This window comes from Molossus molossus, unplaced genomic scaffold (assembly GCF_014108415.1).
Source record: "Molossus molossus isolate mMolMol1 unplaced genomic scaffold, mMolMol1.p scaffold_m16_p_3, whole genome shotgun sequence".
NCBI classification, from domain to species: Eukaryota; Metazoa; Chordata; class Mammalia; order Chiroptera; family Molossidae; genus Molossus; species Molossus molossus.
The window spans coordinates 19562476-19584810 of NW_023425366.1; the positions used below are offsets into that span (position 1 = coordinate 19562476).

General features: G+C 34.7%; 1 pseudogene; it reads right to left on the reverse strand.

Annotated features, from left to right (window-relative positions):
- Nucleotides 1-2065: 2065 nt before the first annotated feature.
- LOC118641579 overlaps nt 2066-22335 on the reverse strand; it is a 47633-nt pseudogene continuing 27363 nt past the window's right edge.

The window sequence follows — 22335 nt, forward strand, 5'->3', positions numbered from 1 at the left end:
ATTGTTACACCTCCTTTTTCTACCTATATATTTGTGGATGTTGACTTCAGGAAAATGTCTAAGAAGTTAGCTTAAGGGTGTTAATAAAAGAGGTTAAAACAATGTTTCAGACAATCTCACAGACAGGGAGACACAAAAATGGAATATTAGCATTGCAAAAGCATTCAAGATATTAAAGACCAAAATTCTAGAGAGAAAGGAAAGATAGAAATGTGAACTCCATAGTCTGATCTGGTTTTCTACTTATGAGTTGTAGCTATTAGGAAGGTGTTTTTAGTATCCCTACAGTGTATCCTGAAGGCAGTTTGGTATCTTGGTAGCACTGGGCAATACAAATGCTGAGTCCTACATCCACCAGTGACAAGCATGGTCTACAGAAGATAACTGAGGTGAACCTGATCTACAAATCTGCTGTGTTAGGTGCAGATCTACATTAATTTGAAATGAACTGTGTCCAGGATGATTGCCAGAAGATGAATAATTTTTCTAGGGGGATAACATTATTTAGAGCTTCCTCAATTTTTCATATAAAATGTCCAACATTCAATAAAAACAAACTAACAGGATTTTAGTCTAATGTTAATTGAGCAACTTATTAAAAATTCATAGAAATGCAATGGACCAAAATGTAGTTGAAAATTTTTATAGCAGAACCTAAACGACAAGATGACAAGAATTATGGTAAAGCTCCAATAATTAGGACACTGTAGTGCTGGTAAAAGATAAGAAGATAGTCCAACAGAATGATATATTAAATTCAAGATAAACCTACATATATAAAGACATTTCATATGACAAAATGACTTTATAGGACAATAGGACTATAAAAACATTTTTAATAAATAATACTGGGTCAATAACCACATGAAATAATAGTGTCCAATTAGTCTTTAAGAAGAATAAAAATACCTAGATGGAAAACGTAAATAGATTCTTCCCATACCTGCCAAATGGCTAATTGAAAGATAAAAATAATAGACAATACTGAGTGTTGGTAAAGGTATAAAGCAACTGAAACCTTCTTGCATTAGTTGCTGAGAGTTTAAGTTGGCAAAACTGTTTTGGAAAACAATTTGACAATACCTTAAAAAACTGAAAAGATATACATCATGATTCATCTAAGGTTTTCTCTAAAAGGAATGGGTCCATGTTTACCAGCAAGACATGTACAAGCATGTTAATAGCAGCACAATTTATAAGGGACACATGTTAAAACAACTTAAATATTAATTGATTGTGGTGCATTTATATTAAGGAATCAAATCACAAACTGAAACTACACACACAATTGCATCAAATGAATAATGCTGAAAGAGGCCTTGGACCAGGCACAGACATGGACATGGAGTATAATCCCATTCACATAAAGATCCAAAGAGGAACATTTCGATTTAGATGTCAGAGCATAATTGTAGTAATGATCAGAATGAGGTTCAAGGGAGGATTTGAATAGCGATATGTATGCCTTGGTTAAGACATGGTTTCAAAGGTGACTTCATGTTGAAAAAATTCATGGAGCTGTACATTTAAGGTCTGTTCAAAGTATTTTTAAAATGGGAAATAATCTACCCAAATTAGAAGTATTTATCTTCTAGTGATAGCAAGTATCTAGTGATTCTTAGAGGTACCTTTTAGTTTTCATTCATTCTCTTTTCCTTTTGATATGCCTCAGAATTATATAAATGGTCAACTAAAAAATGAATTACAATTAATCTGAAACTAGAACTCTAAAGAAAAAAATAAACTGCAGCATTAGAAACAGATGGGTAGGAAGAGGAAATGAAGAATGGCATAGATATTGTGAAGGAGATGTGTTTTATTTATTTTTGACATTTAACAGTTTATTTTTAAGGTCATTTTAAAAACGAAGTTAACGAAAATCTCAGAAAAAAAACTGCATATAATGCACTCATTAAATAAGTTTAGTGATTACATCAAAATAAGGAAATATGTTCTCTTCTGCAACTCCAATAACAAGTTGTCCTGAAGGTTCTTATACTTCCATAAAGGGGGGAAATCATGACAATTAAAGCTGCTTCTTAATTATGTATATCTATAGTAGAAATCAAATTTGTCTGTTCTTCCCAATAAATTCGTTTCGATCATCAAGCTGTGCCTTGTTTTGTAACGGATACAATGCTAGAAATTCAGTGGGATTTGGTGCTGTTTCCTTTGCAAGCACAGCAAGGCCCTGTAATGAGACAGGCACAACTGTCTGTCCAGGTAGGCACGAGTTGGCAACCACTGTAGATCCACTGTCAGTTCTGATGACTTTTCTGCGTTAATCCTCTCATTTTCTACTACCCTCTCCATATTATCCGTGAGACCTACTCTGAGTGAGGATTTTCTGCAACCTGTGTCTGTCCCTCCAGCAGCTGTTCTGGCTCCAAGGTGGACCCTGCAAGTCAGTCCCCGGCTGCCAGTCCGTGCCTGAGCCTTCTGTTCCTAGGAGCCCTGCAGCGCCCACCAACTCCCAGCACAAACCTTCCGGGCGTGTATTCTTATGATGTTATTATGTTTTAAATATGTTTTTATTGAATTTATAAAGGGAGAGAGAACTAGAAACATCGATGTGAGAGAGATACATCCATCGGCTGCCTCCTGCACGCCCCCTACTGGGGATGGAGTCCACAACCCCGGGCACGTGCCCTGACCAGGTATCCAACTGGGACCTCTCAAGTCTATGGGACAATGCTCAATCCACTGAGCAACACTGGCTGGGCTATGAACCAATGATGGTAAGTGGGTATTCCCACATGTAAAATGAAGCTGATTTATTCCAAAGTAATATTAGATAAACACACACACACACATATATATGTAGTTGCTTTTAAAATTATTTTCTCCTTGCTCTTGTGTTTAAGCAATGTGTAATCTACTACTATTTTGTACTATTGTCATCAGCACAATACTCAATTTTCACTTGAGGTATGAGATAATTGATTAGTATAATCCAGAGAAAACTAAAAGTGCCAGAAAATGTCATGTACATAATCTATGGATCCAAGTTAATTATTTTTTGTTTGAATAAAAATAAAAGCTTTTAAAGACTGCAAATCTGATGAGGTTAGGAATAAATGTGATTAGTTATTTAAATGCATAAAAGCTACAAAGCGATTTTTTCAAGCCAAAAATTAAATGCACATACATTTTGATATTGGCTTCTTTTCTGAATCTAGTAGATTTTCAAGATAGGAAATTTTTGAAAGAATAACCTTGGAAGACAAAAAGACGCAAAAACAGGCCTGAACCTGGTGTTCTTCAGCCTAAGCATCCATTTGAGATAAAACACTTCTAGGTAATTAAGAAACATTAATTCACTTGTCTTTATTTAAATGTGCACTTGTAGTCTTTTGTCAACGTGTGTTTACATGTGAACTATTAAGAAAATGTTTTATGCCAGTTGTAAGACATAAACTGTGTTCCATAATTCAGTCTATCATTTCCCTTTCTCTAGATGCCAATCTCTCCCATCTGCCCTTTGGCTGTTACTTTGTGGAACATTTATTTTTGGTTCCATAAACCCTTTAAAGAAAAAGCAATTTAATTCAGTCATCTGAAGCATAACATATGGTTTTTCAGGGTTATCAAAATATCTTACTCTTCTTTTAAAGGATCTTAACTATGAAATTCCAGTTTTGGGCTTTCTTCCAAACAGAACTAAAATAGAATTGCAGTTGCACAATAAACAAGAGTTGCTAATTGCCAATTTTGTAGAATTTCTTACAAAAAAAGGAATATCACTTCAAAATGTGTTTTGATGGAACTTTTTCCTCTCTATTCATCTTGTTTCTGATAACTCAGGACAATTTTTTTTGCACTTGTGCATTTGAATTTTGCCTATGTTTTGGAAGACAAGTTTTTTTTTGTTTAATTTTCTTTTCACTAAATGCATTTTCTGCCTTTTTATTCTAGAGTTAGAACTGTAGTCATTTTCAAACTTTGTAATTTATCTTCACAATATTATGCTTATGTGTTCATCTTCAAGTAGCAATTGAGAAAGATTCTTAAAAATCATGATTAAAGCAAATGACTTCAACAATGTATTTAATAGAATTTATGCTTCCAGTTGCTTGCCTGTATGTTGTTGTAGCCTTCTGTGTTATTTACACACACCACTGGATTCCAATGTTGCTTAATTTTGAGATAAATGTCATCTTTAAAAATGCAGGATATACCTAAGTGAAAGAAGCCAAGCAGAAAAAGACAAATACCACATGATCTCACTTATATACGGAATATAATGAACATAACAGTCTGAGGAATACAGTAGACCCAGACACATGGAAGTAGGGCACAGACTGACATCCCTCAGAAGAGGGGATGGGGGGTGGGGGGGTGGGAAGAGATAAACCACAGAACTTATATGCATGTATGCATGACCAATGGACATGGACAACTAAGCCGGGGACAGGGTGGAGGGGGTGGGGTGGGGGGTGCCAATGGGGTAAAAAGGTAAAATATCTGTAACAAAAAAATAAATAAAAATTCATAAAAAAATAAAATCAATTTAAAAAAAAAAAAAAATGCAGGATATAAAATTAATGTCAAGAAATCAACAGCATTCTTACACACCAATGATAAACTCAGAAAGAGAAACTAAAAAGAAAAACAATCCCGTTTACCATTGCAGCAAAAAAAATTAAGATACCTAGGAATAAACTTAACCCAAGAAGTAAAGGTCCCCTTCACAGAAAACTACAGGTCATTGAAAAAAGAAAGAGGATATATAAAAATGTGGAAGCACATTCCTTGCTCATGGATTGAAAGAATTAACATCATTAAAATGTCCATACTACCCAAAGCAATCTATAGATTCAATGTGATCCCCATCAAAATATCAACGACATATTTCACAGAACTAGAGCAAAAAATCCAAAAGTTTACATGGAATCAAAAAAGACCCTGAAGAGCCACATAAATCTTGGGGGGAAAAACAAAACAAAAAAGAACAAAGTAGAAGGGATCACATTACCAGATTTCAGGTTATACTGCAAAGCCACTGTAATCAAAACAGCCTGGTACTGGCACAAGAACAGGCAGATAGACCAATGGAACAGAATAGAGAACCCAGAAATTGACCCAAGACAATATGCTCCATTAATATTTGACAAACGTGGCAAGAGCATACAGTGAAGTCAAGGCAGTCTCTTCAATAAATGGTGTTGGGAAGATTGGACAGCTACATACAAAAAAATGAAACTAGACCACCAACTTAAACCACACACAAGAATAAACTCAAAATGAAAAAAGACTTAAATGTAACTTGTGAATCCATAAAAATTTCAGAAGAAAATGTAGGCAACAAAATTTCAGACATCGCACGCAGCAGAATTTTCACTGATACAACACCTAAGGCAACAGAAATAAAGGAAAAAATGAACACACGGGACTACATCAAACTAAAAAGCTTCTGCACAGCAAAAGAAACAGTCATCAAAATGGAAAGTGAACCCACAATATGGGAGACCATAATTGCTGATGATACATCAGATAAGGGATTAATTTCCAAAATATGTAGAGTACTCATACAATTCAACAAAAGAAAAACAAAGAACTCAATTGAAAAATGGGCAGAGGACCTAAAGAGACACCTCACCAAACAGGACATACAAAAGGCCAAGAGACATGAAAAAATGCTCAACATCACTAATCATCAGAGAGATGCAAATTAAAACAACTATGAGGTATCACTTCATACCTGCCAGAATGGCCACCATCAACAAATCATCAAACAAGTGTTGGCGAAGGTGTGGAGAAAGGGGACACTAGTACACTGCTGGTGGGAATGTAGACCGGTGCAGCCATTATGGAAACCACTATGGTGTTACCTCAAAAAGTTAAAAATTGAACTGCCATTTGACCCAGTGATCCAACTTCTACGAATATACCCTAAGAAGCCAAAAACACCAATCAGAAAGAATATATGTACCCCTATGTTCATAGCAGCACCATTTATAATAGCTAAGATCAGGAAACAACCCAAGTGTCCATCAGTGGATGAGTGGATATAAAAGCTTTGGTACATGTACACAATGGAATACTATGCAGTTATAAGAAAGAAAGATCTCTTATTATTTGAGATGACATGGCGGGACCTGGAGAGTATTATGCTAAGCAAAACAAGCTGATCAGAGAAAGACAAATTTTATATGATCTCATTTATTTGTGGACTATAATGAACTAAACAAACTGATGAACAAAATTGACCCAGAGACATAGAGGTAGGGTACAGACTGACAAAACTCAGAAGAGGAGGTGTTGGGGGGCAGGAGAGAAACCACAAAACTTATATGCATGTATGCATAACCAACAAAGCTGGGGATGGGGGGGATTGGGGAGGAGGGTGTCTATGGGGGGAAAAGGAGAAAGATCTGTAACAAAGACAAATTAATAAAAGTAATTTTTTAAAAAAGAATACTTCATTGTTAATGATTAAAATAGATCTCCCATTAAAAGAATATGAACAGCTTCCAATGTAGTTCATCCAATTCTCCTATTTTTAACTGTGGTTTTTAAATATGAGATTATTTTTTTCCTGTGATCCAAAAAAAAGTTAGAAGCGATAAGAATATGTATGAAATTAATTATATATTAAGAGCATTGAAAGGAATGATTATTATTATCATTTGAACATGACTGTGATATCTACCTCAATTAATTTTTTTTTTCTTTTCTTGGTACGTGCCCCTAGCAGGAACCGAATCTGGGACTCTCTGGTCCACAGGCTGATGCTCCAACTGCTGAGCCAAACTGGCCGGGGCTAATTTTTTTCTTAAGAACAGCATGAAATCATTTTATGAGTTATATATGCTAGGTGTTTAATATAAAATCTCCCAAACAAATTTCTCCCACTAGTTTTCCAGAATACAGAATTCTTTATAGATCGGTGAACTACAAGGCTGTCAGCTCAGAAAGGTTTTGTATACTGTTCATTGCTTAGAACCACTTTCCTCCGTCCTCCGATCTTTCTCTCACTAATATTTCAGACCTAAGTATGTAAATCACTGAATAATCCTGGATTCTTTAGGTATGTTCCCTTGACATTGTTTCCATAACTCTCTGTACTTTCTCTGTAGTAAGTAGAGCATATAATATCTGCAATTATGTCTAAATTTTAAGTACTTCCCAGAGGGCTGCAATCTTCTTTATGTGGGATATTTATCTACATTCCAGAAGTTGGAAAATTTGCTGTTACATCTCTATCTATCTATCTATCTATCTATCTATCTATCTATCTACCTACCTACCTACCTGTCATCTAATATTTCTTTCTATTACTAAATATTTTATAAACAAATACAGATACACCCTATATATAAATTTATGGAATGACAGACTAGCATTTAGTATGAGCTATTGAGTGGTATAGGGATTCTGGACAGGAAAACAAAAGGCAGGATATTCATAACCAGGAGTTTGTAACTCACATCAGACGATAAATATTTGAAAAAATTAACTTTAAGAGGAGAAAGCAAAATTCTGAGGCAACTAGGCCAAAAGTGGCTTGAGATATATTTGGATATATCATGTTTTGGCTTCAGAGATGGGTCTTCATATGCAAGTCCAAGGAGGACCGCTGCTAGTGACGTGAAAGCCAAGGTCAGCCTGTTAGCTCCAGGAAGCCATTAGTGGAGCTCGTTTTGTGAAAATTGCATGACTAGTACCTATTTCCACTCCAAGTCAGAGAGGCAAGGCCAGAGATTGGCTCCCAATTTCAGTAGAGAAGAGATGATGCTGGAGGTTGGAGTTGTGGGGCCTGCCAGTAACTCCTGCAGCCTTTAAGCAAAGTCTATGGCATAGTTCCTAATTAAGCATAAACCAGCCAGTATTTTCACTCCAGAGGCGATTTTCCTGATGCATGCCACATACTAAATACAAAACCATGAAGGGAGGCAATAAAATGCAGATTGACATAAATATAAACAATCGTTATAAGATATAAAGAGTAAGCCTGGCTGGTGTGGTTCGGTGGTTGAGCATCAACCTATACACTAAGAAGTCACTGGTTTGATTTCTAGTCAGGGCACATGTCTGGGTTGCAGGCTTGATCCCCAGGAGGGGTGTGCAGGAGGCAGCCGTTCGATGTTGATGCTGCTCTCATTCATGTTTCTACCTCTCTCCCTCTCCCTTTCTCTCTATACTTGAACATAACCTATAACAAAAGATGAAGTGTGAGAGGTTATACAATAGCTTCCAGTTGGAAAGACTGACTTGAAGTCCATGCCCTCATGGAACCTCAGATTTCAGTTAGGAGAGGTAGTAAGGGGAATGTTCAGAGGACAGCTGAGGACATATGGAGGCACTTGCTCATGACCACTTCTCAGGTAGAGAAGTACCCGACGGAAGGGGGGCAAAAGGTAGAGAATCAGAATAGATTAGTAAGTGTGCACAGTAGAAGCTCAGACAGCCTGGGCTATCAGGCATTCTAGTGCGGCTGCAGTGCGTTGAATGTTCTTCATGATGGCCTTCTGCCTAGATCTTTTGGAGAAAGTGGTTTTGAAACAGAGAAATTACTTGTGGGTTATATAAAAACCTTTCAAGGGGAACCTGGGTCTTCCCAGTTTTAATAACTTAACCTTTGCATAATGTTTCTCCTCTGAAGATCAGTCTGCATGATATTGCTCTTTTAAGAAGACGTAGAATCCCCATTCCCTCCATCATATTCCTGTTTTTAAAAATAAAGGCAAACCTCTTACCAATTCTTAATTTTATCAGTATGCAGTATTTTAGGATTAACATGAAACAAACAAACAAAACCCTCAAAAAAAAAAAAACCCCGCTAGGACACTGAAATTAATATTAGTGCTATGATAGTAAATAATTCTAGACCCCATAGCAATGTTTCTGAATAATAATAATAAACAATAATGGAATATTATAAAATCTATCATAGTCTCACTCTTTTATACCTTTATTACCTTCTGTGAATAGCTTTTATTATAAAGTTTTTATTAAAAACTATGTACTTATATGTATATACATGTGTGCATTTTAATAGCTTGTATTTACTCAAGACTTTAAACTGGTACTGTCTTATTTTTTCCTAAATCATCAATTTCTAATTCAGATTTTTTGTGTTTAGCAGGCTTAGCAACCTGTTTTGAAATTATGACAGTGCCTCATGAGCATCATCACACATATACACATTTGCACACATACAGAAACACAGCCATACACTCGGAGAAGGACAATGTTCTCTCACATAATCATTCATTTTCTAAAAGTATGGTTTCTTATTCCTCTATCTTGTTTTAAGTTGTAGGGCTTCTTTGTGTTAAAAACATTATATAAGGAACAAGCTACCACAAATCCTTCAAAAGATGTTTTATTTTTAATGATTTGAAGTTTATAATATGCTAAAATAAAAAAGTCCGTTTTGCCCTAGCCAACTTGGCTCAGCGGTTAGAGCATCAACACATGGACCAAAGTGTCATGGGTTCAATTCTGGTCAAGAACATGTACCTGGGTTGCAGGTTCTATCCCACCTGGTTGGGGTCGAGCAGGTGGCAACCAACCGATGGGTCTCTCTCACACTGATGTTTCTCTCTCTCCCCCTCCTGCTCTTTCATTCTCTCTAAAAAGCAATGGAAAAATATCCTTGGGTGAGGATTAAAAAAATCCCTTTTCTGTCATATTTAAAACTGTTCATATATCTCGACCTTACTTTCATTACCATTCTCTCTTGTTCTATTGCCTCTATTTTGCTGGTTAATGAGTGAATGTTCATGCACTGGCTACATTTACAAACAATGTTTATATATATAAATTCAGAGAGGAACTTATGTAGATAGAAGTGAGAGGAGATTAGAAGCTTTGACACCTTCCAGGTTTAAGCAATTCCATCCTCTTCCTCTAATTCCTCTGTCTGCTTCTCTACATCCTGCTACTCATTAGTTGAGAGAAAGCTTTTTGCATTGTTTGGGGTATTGCTTTTTAGTAAAACATTTAGTTATTTAATTAGATGAGGACAGAAATGCATGCTTTCCACCTACATTTCTTATGGTCAGTAAATTTGTTAAATATTTTAATTTGTTCTATCACAATCTCAATATGGGCAAACAGAGTCCTCAGGATACTACATAAGTGATTTTGAACTAATATACTCACTGGAAAATTTACCAGAAGTTTTCAAGTTACACTATAGCTGATTTAATAGTACCTGCCTATTATGTGTTTCCTTGGTTATCTTTGCCAGATCTTTAACATAGGTCAGATCAAATTGTCAACCAAGGTTCTTACTACCCTTGAGTCTAGTTAAAGCTTAAAGAAGAAGTAATATTGGCAGCTTGGATTTAATAAATTACATATTTTATTATAAAGATCAAGTAATAAAATGTTGACATGCAGAATGGTCTCCGTGGTCTCTCTTTATGTGGACATCTGGCTAAAATAGCTGACAAAATCCTTCTTGTTCTGTGTTATGTATTCCTCAATTTCTTCTATACTGATTTAGAGGACAGGCCATATGGAGGTGAATACACAGTTCATATTAATAGCTGAAACTACCTTGCTATTGCTGTCTATATCTAAAACCACTAAAGATAATACTGAGATCACAGATTACAAAAATGAACAAAAAGTCAAAGCACCCTGTATTCATTAGGTAATGTAAAAAAAAAAAAGTTGGGAAACAAGAGATCTCCCAAACTAAATGACATTTAATAGTAACTATTTTATACTCATGAGTAACTATACTCATGAGTCTATAAATCTACTTCGGATGAGCTCATCCAAACAAAGCTCAGCTTGGAGACTCTGCTTCTAGGGCAGGCTGGTAATAGTGGGTTAAAACTGTGTTTATTCTGGGGCTCTGGCTGCAGGTACAGCAGCTACCCAAGGAACATTCTTCTTGGTGATCATAGACGCATAAGTGGCTGAGATGTGCCATGGAAGCACAACAGAAACATCTGCACATATTACATCGAATAATATCTCATTTGTCCAAGTGAGTCATATGGCTGAGACCATAGTCAAGCTATGAGGATAAATGATTTGCCCACCTGGCAACAAGCCCAACTCAGATGGAACTGACATTATATTCCCAAGGAGATAGGAAGTAGGAGTGAATTCTGATGAAGAGTAATCTAAACTCAGAATTTAATTTAAATTGTTTTAGATGTGTTAAGATACATACTGGTTTTGGGCACAGTACATAGGATTGTCTTCTTTTGATATGTTTATACATTTTCTTCTTTTGACATACATATGTGCAATTTTCTACATTAAAAGCCTACATTTCCTTATTTTTGTGACCCTCCTCTATGAATTTAGGTATTTTATTAATGACCACAGAGAGATAGTCAAATATAAAAATACAAAGTTTAGTGTTTAATAAATTTGAATATAATTTTTATTTAAAAATTAAATAGAAGGAAACTTTTGAAGACATTTTATATGTAAATATTATTTTTTAAATGTCAAAGTTTAATTTGTTGAGGCAACCCAAAAAACCCTTACTTTTGTGTAGTTGTTTATTTTAATTAAGAAGTCAAAATAAATCAATTTGCTAAAGTATCAGAATAAATTGCATCTATTCTTATTTAGTTTTTATTCAGTAATTATAAATAATGATTTATATGCATATGTGATCACAAGGGGTAATTATCATTTAAAATGGCTTGAAAAACTGGCACACTTAATTAAAAAATACAGATTCTTAAATGTAATCATATCTAAGGACTAAATTGAAGGTATCTTACATTAAAGAAAATTCAAAAAGGCAGCAATTTGTCAACTAGTGTAATAATAGTTAATTTGGTAGTATTAGATACACAGAATATAATTGATATTGTAACACATTTTAAATCACAACTGCAAAAGAGGCTTTCATGTCGCTAACAGCAAATCACGTCATTTTAGAATATAATGTTGTTACTTAAAACCTCCAGCCATTTTAATTTAAAAAATTCAGTGTTAGTAATCCAGATGTTTCATTTTAATTACACCAAGCATCTGGATATTTTGGAACATCTGTTTAGCTTTCTGTTTTACAACATCCAATTTTTACTTTTATATTTAACTATAGCATTTGTCTATTAAGATATATGGGGCATACCCATACCCATAAGCTTATACCTTCATGTGCAAATTCTCCCTAAAATTCCAATCCCCAAATAAATCAATGAATGCATGCAGTAGGTCTTTTAAAAACACATTTAATAACAAAGTTATTATCGGTCTAATAAAATATGCACATATTGCCCTGGCTGGTTTGGCTCAGCAGTTAGAGCATTGGCCTGCAGACCAGAGAGTCCCGGGTTTGGTTCCCGCTAAGGGCATGTACCTACATTGGTTGCAGTTGGTCCCCAGCCCTGACTGAGGTCGTGTAGGTGGCAACCAGTCGATGTGTCTCTCTCACATCAATGTTTTTCTCTCTCTCTCTTCCTTCCTCTCTCCTTCCCGCCCTGTCTGAAGACAAATGCAAAAACATCCTTGGGTGAGGATAAAAAAAAATACACATATCTGCTTCTATCTATGAGTTGTGTACATGTAGCTATGTGATATATATGATTATGGTGTCCTATGGTTAGCAAAAATACAATTTATGTCACATGTTAGAATAAAAAAATAATTTTCATGAGTAATACATTCAAAACTATTTTCAGGTAAACCATTAATTTTTTCATTATAAATTGACTTCATAAAAGAACTAAAGCATATATAATTGAGTTTATCTATCAGGTGTCTTTACTCATAGTTATCAATATTCTCGGTTCTGAAAAACTCAACCAAGTTTTTTAAATGTTTTTAGTATTTCTCATTGATAAAGATTAGGTAACATTATAGATGAATGTTTGTACAGATTGGCTAAAGTTCTAGTATCTAAAGTTCTCAACAATTTTGTGTCCAAATTTGGCTGACAAGATAAAAACAGTTGCTAGAGTTAGTTAATCTTACGTTAAAAATTTCATAGTGGAATCTACTAAAAATATATATTTTGATTTGGTAGGTTAGAGAAAGGACCAAGACTGTGCTTTTGACAAGCACAACAAGGAGAGAAACAGTTTTATTGAAATGTGGGCAACATCTGAGGTTCTAGCTAAAGTAATCTCACAGAGTGATCTAATCATAAATCAATCCCTAACTGGGTAGATCAGGGTGGATAGCCATGCCCCATGCAGGTAACTTTTGGCAGTAAGTTTATCTTTGCCTTGAGCAGGCCTTGTCCGTTGTTTCAGTGCATCTATTAACACACCTTTGAAATAACTACCTTCAAGAAAGAAAATGATCTTATTAACTCTCCTGAAATCCAATCCATGTCTTGCTTTCCCCACCACCATGTAATCTTCCTTACTTCCTTCCTTCATTTGAAATGTATAAAAGAGTCTGGCCAGTGTGGCTCAGTGGTTGAGCCTTGACCCAAGCACCAAGATATCACTGGTTCAATTCCAAGTCAGAACACATTCCCAGGTTGTGGGCCTCATCCTCAGCGGGGATCATGCAGCAGGCAGCCAATTGATGTTCTCGCTCATTGATGTTTCTATCTCTCTTTTCCACTTCCTTTCTCTCTCTCTGAAATCAATAAAGGAAAAAAAAATTGAAATAAATAAAAGAAAAAATAAAAGAAGCTGCAAGACTGTTGTTCTCCAAAGCATTTAAAATCTTGCTCCCTGCCATATTATATCAGTTTGGGTAAATGAATTGAACAAAGTGGTCACATACAAAACAATTCCATTTAGAATGGAATAAAAAACCCTGGCCGGTTTTGCTCAGTGGTTGGAGCATCGGCCTACAGTCCTGAGAGACCCGGGTTCGGTTCCCTCTAAGGGCGCGTACCTCGGTTGCAGTTTGTTCCAGGCCCTGGTTGGTCGTGTGGGTGGCAGTTACTCGATGTGTCCTTTTCATGTCGATGTTTCTCACTCTTTCTCTGTTCCTCTCTTTTCCTCCCACTCTACCTGAACAAAAAATGGAAAAATGTCCTTGAGTGAGGATAAAAAAATAATGATAGAATAGAATAAAAAGTCGATTATAATTATAAATTTTATTTACAATTCCAATTTACATTAAATAAAATAAAATACTTAGAACTTAAACAAGGAGGAGAAAGACTTGCACAACAAAAACCACAAAATATTCCTGAAGGAAATGAAAGACAAACAAATGGAAAGACATCTCATGTTCATAGATTAGAAAATTTGACATTGGTAAGGTTTAATAAATACTACCAAAAGTGATGTATAGATTTAATGCAATTTTTATCAAATTCTCAGTGACATTTTTTTCAAATGCCATTTTTGAAAAACTGCAAAAGCTACCCTGAAATTCATATTGAATCTCTAGGGACCCCACATATATAATGGTCGTAAAAAAAGAAAGATAAAAGAAAAAACTAAAGATCATACTTTCTGATTTGAAAACTTACTACAAAGTTACAGAAACCAAAACAGTGTGGAACTGGATAATGACAGATGTACACACAATAGGATATAGAGTCCAGAAATAAATCCTTCTTGCATGTATGGTCAAATGATTTTGGCAAGGATACCAAATAATTAAATGGAGTCACAACAGTCTTTTCAACAAATGGTAAAACCGGATTTCTACATGCGTGAAGTTGGGCCCTTATCTATACCATATACAAAAATGTACTAACAATAAAGTTATTACCTATATGCAAAACCTAAAACTCTAAAACTTTTGGAAGAAAATACAGGACAAAAGTGTTATGATATTGGATTTGGCAATGATCTCTTGGATATGATATTAACAGCACACGCAACAAATAGAAAAATTGAAGCTAATGAAAACATTTTAAAATGTGTGCATCAAAAGATACTATCAATAGAATAATGAAATAGAAGGATTTTGTAATCATATATCAAACAGATTTAATATTTAGAGCGTATAGAGAATTCTTAAAATTCCAGAAAATAGAAAACTTATTCAAAAATGAGCAAAGGGATTGAACAGAAATTTCTCCAAAGAAACTTATAAGAATAGCCAAAATGTAGGTTAATAGATACTCAACATCACTATTGATTAGGAAAATGCAAATCAAAACTGTAGTAACATATCATTTCATATCCATTATTAAGATTACTATCAAAACAAAGAAAACAGAAAATGGCAAGGATTTGGAGAAATTAGAGTCTTTGGGCACTGTTGATGGAAATGTAAAATGCTAAGTTGCTATGAAACACAGCATGGCAGTTCCTCAAAAAATTAAAAGTACCAAATGATTAGCAATTCCATTTCTGGGTATATATTCCAAATAATTTAGTATGGTATCAAGAGATACTTTTATAGTCATGCTCATTACAGTATTATTCATAATAGCTAAAGTATAGAAGCAACCCAAGTGTGAATCAACAGATAAAAGGGTAAGCAAACTGTGGTATTAACAAGCAGTGGAATATTATTCATCCTTAAAAAGGAATTCAATTCTTCCCTGGCTGGTTTGGCTCAGCAGTTAGAGCATTGACCTGCAGACCAGAGAGTCCCGGGTTCAGTTCCTGCTAAGGGCACGTGCCTCGGTTGCAGTTTGTCCCCAACCCGGTTGGGGTTGTGTGGGTGGCAACCACTCGATGTGTCTATCTTACATCGATGTTTCTCTCTCTCTCTTTCTTCCCTCCTCTCTCCCTCCTACTCTACCTGAAGATAAATGCAAAAAGAAATTCAATTATAACATATATTACAACATAAATGAAACTTGATTTAAACACATCTGGTTAATGCTCATCAAAGTAATACCACCTGTAATAATCTTTTGAAAATAAACTCACCTATTCCACAGAAAGATGAAAATATTTAAAGTTAAGTAGCGTTTCTTATTTACTAGTCTGTTGTATCTATATTGTTTCAAATAACTTTACAAATAAAAATTTCCAAATAAAATGTGCATACTATTTTCAAACAAAAGAGCAAAATTTTCTTTCCAAAACAAAAATACAAGTATGGGTTAATGTTTGACATAAAGCAATGAACATAATGTCAAAAAATTTTAATAAACTAAATTCAAAGCACATGCATTAAAAGCAGCATTGATTCAACAAATACTCATTGAAGTTTAAATGCATCAAGTTATATAAAACTCATGAACATCTTTAGAGAATAAGCAATAAATTTATCTCAAGAAATAAAACACTGACAACTCAATAATTATATGTAGAAATAAGTGCAGAATACAGTGTTGCACATATTATGGTTGGAGTCATTAGAAATTGCTTAACAAATATTGGTGTTTATTTTATGTACTAAAATATACATATATCAACTCATATACATTATTTTCACTTTCATATATTGTGAAACTGAGACTATTGTAATTAACCTAGTTATTAATAGCAGGAAAGGAACAAAGGGAAAGTCAATATTATAGGCATGTCATTTGTGCAGCTTTGCCAGGAAGCTGCAGTTTAAGACTCCCCAGGGAGCCACTGGTCTAGTCCCCAGAAGATCACTGGGGGAAGGGACTGGACAAGGGGAGAATAGACACATGCCCAGTAAAGTCTAGGTGACATAGGGAAGGTACTTGCCTGTCAGTCACACCTGGGAATAGGTCATTGGCCAGAGTAGGTGTGGTCACATCAAGAGTACAAAATTTAAGCTATGTATTTATTTTAATAAATCTTCAAATAGAGTGGAAGGGAGAGAGAGAGAGAAACATCATTGCAAGAGTGACACATCGACTAGTTGCCTCCTGCACAACTAGGGACTGAACCACAACCGAGGTACATGCTCTTGATAGGAATCAAACCCACAACGCTTTGGTCCCCAGGCCAACGCTCTTACCACTGAGCCAAACCAGCCAGGGTAAATTTGAACTATTTAATCCTCTAAACAAAGGAACTCACTCGTTTGCACTCTTTGCACCTGGTGTTCCTGGTTTGTTCTCTCTTGGCTCCCCTACACTCACCCACATGGCCCACAGCCATGTGGACCCCCCACACACTGGACTAATGGACTGTGACTGGCATAATGCTAAATAGGACCCAATTCCAGCATATGATAGAAATTTTGCACACTGGCTTTACTTCTAGCTCTGCTGAATCCCCAGCTGTACTTCTTCCAGGACTGGATTAAGGGAAATGGAACTTTGGAAACCCAGGAATGTAATTCCATGCAAATAAAAATCACTCATCCTCCTGTGTGAGTCTCAGAAAATTCTTTTTCTTAAGATATCATAAGGCCCCTCCCCCAGCACTCAGTGGGGAAAGTGATACTCCACTTCCACCAATAACAGAACTACATTGCCTCCTGGATGCATTAGCTCAGGCTAAAGCAGACATATTCCCAATAACAGTGCACAATGACAAGTTTACTTTTGCAGCATTAATGTGAAGCAATCAACAAATGCAAGAAAACATTTCATCACAGATAAGGAATACACTGTGTGCTATACATGAAGACTGCAAAGAACAAATAGGAACAAACTATAGGATAAAGAGAAGCTAAAACACTTTTGATAAAATACATATTTCTTCAGAGATAGATAAAGAAGATTTAGAAACTTGGACAAAAACAATAGTAGAAAAAGGATTTATCACAGGGATACAGACATTTGGAAATGAATTATTACAAGAAGCAGTATATTTGAAAGTAATCATTGTGCATTTGCCCACAGTGGTTGAAATCATGGAGTCTATGCAGATGGCCTAAGTTGAATCAGTTCAACAAATCAGGGTATGACCTTAGGCAATTTACAAAATCTCCTGGCGCCATCTATGAAATAAACATGTTGTTGTACTTCATGTGGTTGTGCAGATTAAATTAACCCTTGCTCAGCATAGTGTCTAGTAAATGGTTTCTTCTAGATAAACGTTCATCATTATTTTTTAGCATTACCAACAGATCAGAACCTGTATCTATATAATAGCAGCTAAAAATCAAAAGACAAATGGTTGAGCTATTTAAAAAAAAAAAAAAGATCAAGTGAAAGGAAGATGAGTAAGATAAAAAATGATTTAAAATAAACTGTAAATGCAAAAGGACTTAAATAGCTTTTAGCATATTAGAGAGTAGAATTGACACCAGGTAAATTTGCATTTGTGATGTTTTCCTAATGTAGAAAAAAAGTATGAAGATGAAATTGATGAGAAATGTAAGCATTATGGCTAATAATACAGAAGGGAAAATTAGAGTGCCTGATATGCTCAGGTCATATCTCATACTGTTCATCTGTGAGATTCTAAAACATTTTTTCCCCATCAGCTCTTTGACAAGGGCAATTTTTTCCCGTTCCAACAAACATCAAAGCAGAAAATGGTTCATGAATTTGCAGACTCAAGTTCCAGTCTCCACAGCAGGCTTCGCTGTACCTGGGCTAGAATGTAACAAGAGCCAGCAAAAAGAAAAATAAGAAGGCAAGAGAGCCAAGTAGGCAAGGAATGGGCACCCTCTGATGGGAAAGAAATCTGTGCTGTCTTTTGTTCATCAAGAAGTGCAGAAGTAAAGTGAGTCTGACCCAGACAAGCAATAGATTTTAATTTTTATTAGATCTGCTCTATCTATCTATCTATCTATCTATCTATCTATCTATCTATTTTTTCTTTATCGATTTTAAAGGGAGAGGGAGAGAGAGAAACATTGATGAGAGAGAACATCGATTGGTCTCCTCCTGCATGCCCCCCACTGAGGATCGGGCCCACAACCTGGGCATGTGCTCTGACTGGGATTTGAACTGGTGACCTGTTGGTGCATGAGTCAACACTCAATCAGTGAGCCACACTGGCTGGGCTAGATCTGCTTTTTTCACTAGTTTCTGTCTCCATAATTTTCTGCCTTCCATTAGTGTGACTGTTTTGATCTTAAATGTTTTCCTCCTCTAATCATGGAAAATACACACCCATTAGTGAGCTACTGGAAGCTCTGTATCTCAGTTACTTCCCTTAGGAAAACATGTTAGGAGTGATTTTGCCAGCCCAAAAATATGTTATTAAACTTAAATTAGTTTAATTCATATAAAGTATACACCTGGAAAACAATAAATATTAGTCATTACTTTTATTCTTTCTTTCGTATTATGAGTTGATTCTTTTAACTAACAAATGCAAAAGATTAGATTGTCTTACATAAAAATAGATTAATATAATAAAAAATGTTTAGATATGTATCAAACAGTCTAAAAAGACTGGCTTTTAATTTCCAGTTTTGTACCTACAACCTAGAATGATGTTTTACTAAATGACAACTACTTCCACAAAGGAAATTTATATTATCTATGTCTATATTTATACTTACATCTATAGTTATATCTGTATATCTCTATCTATAAATCTTTATTTTATATATGTCAATATACATAGTAGATAAGTTATAAATTGATAATATTGGTCTATCTATAGATATAGAGATATAGATAGGCAAAAACAGAGATAAAAAGAGAGAGACAAAGAGAGCTATATCCTAAGTATAATAGGCTTCAAGTGTAAGAGGTAAATGGACCTATTTTTTTCAGTGTATCATTTTAGGAAGGGTTATATGAATAGTAAATAATATTGGTAGTTATTTATTTTGACCAAATGAGAATGGATGTAATAATAAGGACTATTGTACTACTTCAGATTCCAAGTTGATCTTGGCAATAATTTTATACTAAGAAAGCTACACTGTCTTGAATGGGTAGCTGAGGTCTTCTTTAGCACTGCTGCAGAAATGTGTTAAATAGTACCCTAGAGACCTAGTGATTAACACTCAACCATCTTCAGTAAAAGTCATTTAGAATTCTACCTCCCTCAATTCTCTTAGTCTTCTCAAACCCATGCATGCTGAATAGTGATAATTCATGTTCATAATGATAACTCCGACAGACTGCAAGACTCCAGAGTAGTTTCTGACTCTTTGAAGGAATAATTGTATGTTTAGCACTGAGCTGATTTTATTCTGCTCCAAGACTTTTCAAATGGCTAATCCTCATATTCTCTAAAAAAATATAATAATTAACCAAGGTTTCTCATACCCCCTATAGCATTCTTGGTAATTAAATTTACTGTATGGAGAATTAATTTGAGCTCTGTGGGTAGTGGAACCCAATGTTCTTTTATTTAAAAATGCCTTGGGCAGGTTTACTTCACTTTTGCTATGTTGATTTTTTATTTTTACAATTGTAATATTGACATGTAAACTGCTGACTTAAGATGCTGGACACACAACAGTAGTGAATAAATGAGTGTAGCTGTAGTGGTTGTTATGCTGCCATTCTACAGTATCCTTTCATTCCATAACCTTTGCTGATACAGATGGTAAAAGCAGTGTTGCCTAGTAGAACAAACATCAGATTATTATGCAGCTGGTGTATGGTCAAATTGTGACTCTCATATTTATTCATTGAGTTCCTTAACTTTTGCTTTTTAAAAAATATCTAAAATAGTGTTATAGAAGTGCTGTGCCATATATATATATATATATATATATATATATATATATATATACACACACACACACACACACACACACATACATATATACACTAATATATATATATATATAATAGGAGTTGATCATTTATAACAGCTTATGTAACCATTGATAGGGCTAAAAACCATTGATATAAACTAGGCTGAAGTAACGGAGAAAAGCATGCAGTTATAAAGTTTAAGTTCTACAATGTATGCAAATACAAATAGCCTCAAAAGTGAACTCAGAAGTTGATGGAACTTGACAATGATGAGGCATGCATGTAAAGAGAGAAAGGATCCCGCATCTCTTGTACAGACAATTCCATATCTATAATGAGAATCAGAAATTATTATTTTTGTTTTGAGAGAAAAACAACCCACAAGGTTTATAATCTGTTGAAATGCCATTTCTGCTCATTATATTTTAAACAATGTAATCACTTTGTGAAAAGTTGCTTATATGCTCCACAATTAATATACTCACAGTTTTGATGAAGACAGTCATAAACTAGTCTGCAATTACGACGATTGTTTGATTTTAAGAAAACAAAATGATTTCATTTGGCAATGGGTGTCAAGGAAGCACAGAATAATAGCTTGTTTAGTTAAATACACAATATGCAAAATATTGCTGTTTTGAATATTGTTGACTTGTGAAAAAATAATAAATTTTCTGAATGCAGATGTTCCCACAGTTGTACAATGCTCAATGCAGGCTAGTGAAGATTAAGTCAAAGCATATATTAAAAATAGTCAGATTATTTTCTTCTTCAGATATAACTACTTAATCTTTAAAGAAACTATAATTATACACAGAATTCTTATAGCTCTTTATTTTATTACGATTTAGTGAAGAAAATAGTAGGGTAAAAATGGAGAAATAGATGTTTGCCTTCTAATAATAAACATCTGCCAGTAAAAGTTAAGCAATCATTATTTTGTATATTTGGTGGCAAAATAGTTTCTGTCATTTAGTTACACTCTGGAATCAATAAATTACATGTTTCATGGATCTGTGTTCAACGATTTATCTCACTCAAAGGGAATGAGTCAAGTTTCAATTCCTAAATGAGGAAATGATGTAGAAAGAGATTTTGACTTCTACATTTAAAATAAATATTTCAGTATACAGTACATAATTGGCAAACAATGGAAAAACATTAAATGAATTTGAGATTGTATCAAATATAGAAATAAAAATAATTTAGCCACAGAACAATCAAATATTGTTTTTTCAATGATGCCTAATGCTTTTAAATCAATCAGTTAACTGTGTTGTCATTTTAGTAGTATAAGTTTAAATACCTGGGCTCAGCACTGCCTGTTAAAAGCAAAAAATCAATTATTTTGAGCTATAGCATACTGTGTTTAGGACAAATACTACTATTATGGTATGTAGTAGTTTGAGGAAGGGGAGGAAAATCAGGCTAGTCCCCAAAGACATGCTACTAAATAAAGATGGTAATGAAAAGTAATGAAGACCAACACATATTAAGTGGTTAATATACATTATATAATGAAAACTTGAAAGAAAGTAGGTAGAAGTAGGTCAGTGTGCTCTGACAACGAACATGAGCTTTCATTCCTTTTTTTTTTTTTTTCTCATCGAGTTTCTCTTTCTACTTTCTCTTTTCTCAGGTGAGAAGCATCACAGTGAAGTAGAACAAATATCTATCTGTTAACCATCTGAATAATTTGGGTATAATTTTTTTTTAGATTTTTTGTGTTTGTTTATATATATATATCATGGATTGCCTCCTCACCAGAAATGATGGCCTTAAGACACTGGTTCCCCCAAAATGACTGTATATTTAGAATACTCTAGAAAATATGTTGTTGTTGTAGTTGATATTATTATTATCCTCACCCGAGGATATTTCTCCATTTTGGTTCAGATAGAGTGGGAGGGAGAGAGACAGAAACATCAATGTGAAAGGGACACATTGAGTGGCTGCCTCCCACACAACCTCAACCAGAGTTGGGGACAAATCGCAAT